The 5,092-nt window shown below is 36.7% G+C and overlaps 1 long non-coding RNA gene across 2 annotated transcripts in view; it reads right to left on the bottom strand.

The window, feature by feature from the left end:
• LOC109827652 overlaps positions 2,112-5,092 on the bottom strand; it is a 17,337-nt gene continuing 14,356 nt past the window's right edge. Inside the window, exons 3-4 of one of the 2 annotated variants that reach the window (XR_002243486.1) lie at positions 4,602-4,655; positions 2,112-2,807 (exon numbers count right to left, since the gene is read on the bottom strand). This is a non-coding gene — a long non-coding RNA (uncharacterized LOC109827652). The remainder of the gene's footprint in view (positions 2,808-4,601; positions 4,656-5,092) is intronic. The other variant, XR_002243489.1, reaches the window with a different exon arrangement.

Raw genomic sequence — 5,092 nt, 5'->3', positions numbered from 1 at the left:
GAAAAAAAATTTTTTTTTTTTTTTTTTTGTCAAAATGCAACTAAGTTGATGTACTGAAAGGCAAGTGGGGGTGGGAGCATTGACTTTTAGGAATCTCGCCACAGCTATGAAAGGCCAAAGTTGTGATGCGAATCATGCGATGCTGACTTTTCTAGAGGTACTTTCTGGAATCCTGAGCAGGTCGAAAGGGTAGGGAATTGGGTGATTCTCCCAGATTCATAGTCCACTGCTTAATTAATAATATAACTAATTAATGATCCACATTAACTATATAAAAATAAAGCCTCCATTGATATGCGGACAAGAAGTGAACACTTCAATGAGATCACACAAGAGTCACCAATTAGTTTGATCTAGCTAGCATTCGATCAGTGCAAAACAACTGAGAGTTTTCTCCACTCAGGGTCCGTTTGGTTCAAGTTTTTTGCATTGGATCTTGGGCAGAAAGCCTGTCAAAATGACACTTTTGATAGGGCTTTTTAGGCGAAGGGGCTTTCCTAGTCGCAAACCCAAAGGTAAAAAACTTGAAGCAAGGCGATGCATCAAATAAAGCGGACGGTTGAATCTAGAGAGTAATATAATACACTGTCCAAATTAAATTTTATTGTGTTTGGTATATATGTCAAACCATATATATATATATACTATATATATATATATATATATATATATATATATATATATATATATATATATATATAATATTATATAGTATGGTGTGTGTGTGTGTGTGTTGTGTGTGGTGTGTGTGTGTGTACGAGAAAAATGGAGATGTTTGTACCAAGCATAAACATTGGTGCTTGAATAATGAGGTTGCACATGTGCATTTTGTAAAAATGAACTGTGGATTTCATACACATTTTTTTAATATATGGATATGCTTGTAGCATGCACCAACATCGTGCTTGATAGTGAAGTTGCACATTCTCACATTTTGCAAAATTGGGTTGTCTGCTCAATATATATATATATATATATATTATATATATATATATATATATATATATATATATAATATATATATATATTATATGGAATATGCTTGGTACCAAGCACAAGATAGTGCTTGAATAGTGCCGGAGGTTTGCAGCATGGCTAGCGATTTTTGAGGTTGTCAGCTCATATACATTATTCCCCTAGAGATAATGGTAACACCTAGCTACGCCATCTGTCCAAACAGGTGAAGTCTAAAAGACAATAATTTGTATGACCTGACAACCTATTTTGCAAAGTGGGATTACCATGTGAGCCACACACTGATGTGACTAATAGGGGGCCTCACATGGCATAGATTTGACGGCTTATTTTGTAAAATAAGCTATCAGCTCGTAAACATTTTTTTTCAATAAATATATATTATTCCCTAGAGATGACGATAACACCTGGCTTAGCTAACGCTATCCGTCCAAACAGGAGAAGTCTAAAAGGCGCGCGCGCAACAATCTGCTAAGCCTCTATGTGATGTTTTGGGAAGTTGATCAAAAAAAAAAAAAAAAAAAAAACCTAATTTGTTTTGTAGACATATAGAGGCATATCGTACCCAGAGTTTTATAAAAGGATAATTCATGTGAACCGGAAACCAACAAGTTGTGGTCTCATCAAGGCTTTGGCTGTTTTTGGCTGCGGCAGGAATTAAGAGGTAGCTAGCATTAATTCCGAACTTTTATTTTATTTTAATTTGTTTTAATAATATTTGTTAAAGATTAAGTTGAATCAAGATTTGGCTTTAATGAAGTGTTAATATTTTATTTTATTTTTCATATCATTCGGATGTGGTGCCGCTAAGGCGGCTGGCTGCAGCGCCTGAAGCGTGCGCACTGAAGTCATGTAGTAGGCCGGAGGCGCAACGTAAGGGAAACAGTAATGGTTTCGCTTTCCCGTCTCAAATTTCGCGAAAATCACGCTGAGAAGTTAATAATTTGCGTCCCGGGGCCGGCAGTTGGTTACACCTCTAAATTCTTTTCACCTCAACCTGGCGTCATCCAATCCAAATTGAAAAGCACGGACTTGCTGTTATTGAATGCGTCCGCTACTTTCTAGGTAATAAGCTGTCTCAAAACAAACAAAGATGCCTAAAACTTAAATGAAGTATCTATAAGATATTTTCGCTACTAGTTGTATTTGGAAAGCCTGTTCGACCTAAGATTTCTACATATAAAAATAAATACCAGCCCGCATCTGGAAAGCCTCGCCTTTTGCAACTTTTGCAAGCTGTCATTTAAAAGATTCTTTGTCAGTCGTCCCGATTAATAAGAAGAATGCGTTGCGTGGAATTTTCTTTTTCTTCTTTCCTTCCCCCCCTTGTGTTGGCGTTAAGGCTTTCAAGGCCAAGCTCCGGACGAGGCAACTTTTTTATGGTTAAGGAACGCGGTGAACCGACGATACTTGGATTTAAACAAAAGTCTTCTCAGCTCTCAATTCTAGACCTGGATGGCATTAATACAGAGTCAATGCCGCATAACAATAAACAACACGATAGACTAGTATTTTCCAAGATTCCCTTTGAATGCGTTGCATCTCATCTCACTGTCGTTATCCTCCCGACCTGCAGAAGCCATAGGAAGGATCCCAGTATCTCACCAGCAACGCCCTTCAGTTGCTTTCAGATAAGACCCGCTGTAGCCATAACAAGCGTACGCTCTCACCACCCTAACCTCAGGAAACCTGGGCACGGTTGTATTTTATTTCCCTGGTTCCTTCAGATTGACAGGCGGAAGGACTGTTCCTCCTTGGCCCGGACGGTAAAAAGAAATTATTGAAGCATTCCTCGCCTGATCGATCATCATGCAAATAAAACACCTTAAAAGCTGTTAAAAAGTTTTTTTTAGGAGCTGATGACAGGTAAGACCTTAATCTATATTCCATTATTGTGCTTGTTATATGCAATGGGGAATTTCCAAAATGATAAAATTAACTATACATCAACCTTTCTCCCAGTCACAATGAGGAGTACTAATCTCATCTGTTGCATGAGATCAATTCACAAAAGCGGTCATTATCAGAACCATAACCTTATTCTAATTGGATGCAAGAAGGTTGACCCTAACTAGAACCAACTGAGCTTCTAAACTCAATCTGACCACATCTACTAACATGAAGTCCTACAAACTATTACATATTGCGGCGAGCATGATATTATCACCTCAACAACTGCAGGTAAGAAACAGAGGGGTGACCCAAAATGGGAATGATGTGTTAGTTAGTGGAAGATGCACAGTAGTAAGGTAAATTCTATATTAGACCATACTACCCAGAATGGATTAATTCAACCCCCATAACTGGTATTACCATGGCCACAAAAATGTTGGGTGATACCAGAACACAAATTTTTTATTGGTTATTAACATAAAAGACTCTCAAAATCTGTCTTAAATGATAACAGGGTTTTTTTCCCCTCAGAAATCACCTTAAAATTAGGGTAATTATACGGAAATTACCTTTCATTCTCAATTTATACATAAATCACCATTAAAATTGGTGTTTGTTTCAATCACCCCACTCCCAGTCAAATTCTTCACTATAATGAAATTTTAACTAGGAGGTGGTTGATTGCAACAAAATCTACTTAAAAGTGGTCTATATATAAATTAAAAATATAATGCGGTTTCCCTATAATGACCCTGTTTTTAAGGTGGTTTCTAGGGGGAAAACCATTCACAATATGCCAGAAAAATAACATGTCTTCTACGTTAATGCATAGGTTTGCAGTCTTGTACTCCGACAGTTAAGAGACAAATCTTTGATTCAAGAGTTCTGTAGTAACCTAGATACCCCATACGCATTAAATGACAAGCATCTTATACACTGCCGGAGAAGATAACACAAATACATTAGCTTTTCCTCATTAAAAAAAAAGAAACATTAGCATACAATTTATCGACATAAAAGACACATTAGCATACACTTTATCAATCTGTGAGAGGAAAGGAACTGTTTACAAAAATCAAAACATCAAAACTTTCATGAAGAAGAAAATTTTCTGATCAACGGCAAAATCCAATGAGGCATCAAATATTACTTTTTTTAATGAAAATATTATGTAGACTATCATCATGGTGAAAGAATGGATATGTAATGCATTATTCAAGCAGACGTTTGCACATTACGAAAAGACATGTTAAAACCTTGGGAACAGTCATGTGTATCAGAACTAGGTTAAGGTCACCAGTTAAATATTCTAAAAGGGCAGGAAAGAACAGACAAATTATCCTTATAAAGGGTACCAGTAAATACTCTGGTTTAAGAAGCTCAAAGACCACTGTGTATGCCTTTCAGGGTCTTATTACCATAATCACTAATGCATAACATTAGGACTCAATCCATTCCATAGTTATTATAAAGACTCACTCCCCTTCACCATTTCCTAATTCATACCTCTTCCTCTTATGGTTGATCCCATTTTCATCTAATTGGCTTCCACTCTTTGCTTGAAAAATCCCAGAAATTTCAAAACAGAAATACAGCAATGGAGTTGACAGAAAAATTGCTTAATTAATAGCAGGAGCTTGATAGGCAGAGCAAGAATTATTAGCTTTTGAATTAATACAAACACATCAACAGTAAAAAAAATAAGGACGTCTTAAAAGGCAAGTATCTCCCACCTGGAGTTTGTTTCCAGTCTCTATCTGCAACTGCTGCAATATCTGATTGTACACCTAAATAGAAATTATATGTGGCTGTCAAAAAGAATCACAAAATGCTAAATAAAAGAGTGAGAGAAGAGATGGGGGAGGGGATAAGCATAAAATCATGTTAAATGAATTTTTAGTAATAACATAAAGCATAATAAGCAATGAACAAGTAAAATAGCCATTGAAGAGCGAAACCCTGAAATGCTGTGGAGAAAGGACAGCCTCGAGTCATTACAATGACAAATGTTTCAGACTCAGTCAAAATAATGTTACAGCATGATTAACAATCAAGATATGAAGAATGAACATTTAGTTACCTCCCGCGGTCTAATCATAGCATACCACAACATCACAGTACACTGCAGTAGTGCTCTGAAGTAGCTATAGGCACATGCATAACAGAATTACAGCCAGAATGTACAAACGTGCAGAATCAGGATTACCTAGATCAGGTCCCCCCC

This window comes from Asparagus officinalis, chromosome 1 (assembly GCF_001876935.1).
Source record: "Asparagus officinalis chromosome 1, Aspof.V1, whole genome shotgun sequence".
In the NCBI taxonomy this organism is placed as follows: Eukaryota; Viridiplantae; Streptophyta; class Magnoliopsida; order Asparagales; family Asparagaceae; genus Asparagus; species Asparagus officinalis.
This window is presented reverse-complemented; position numbering and strand designations above follow the sequence as displayed.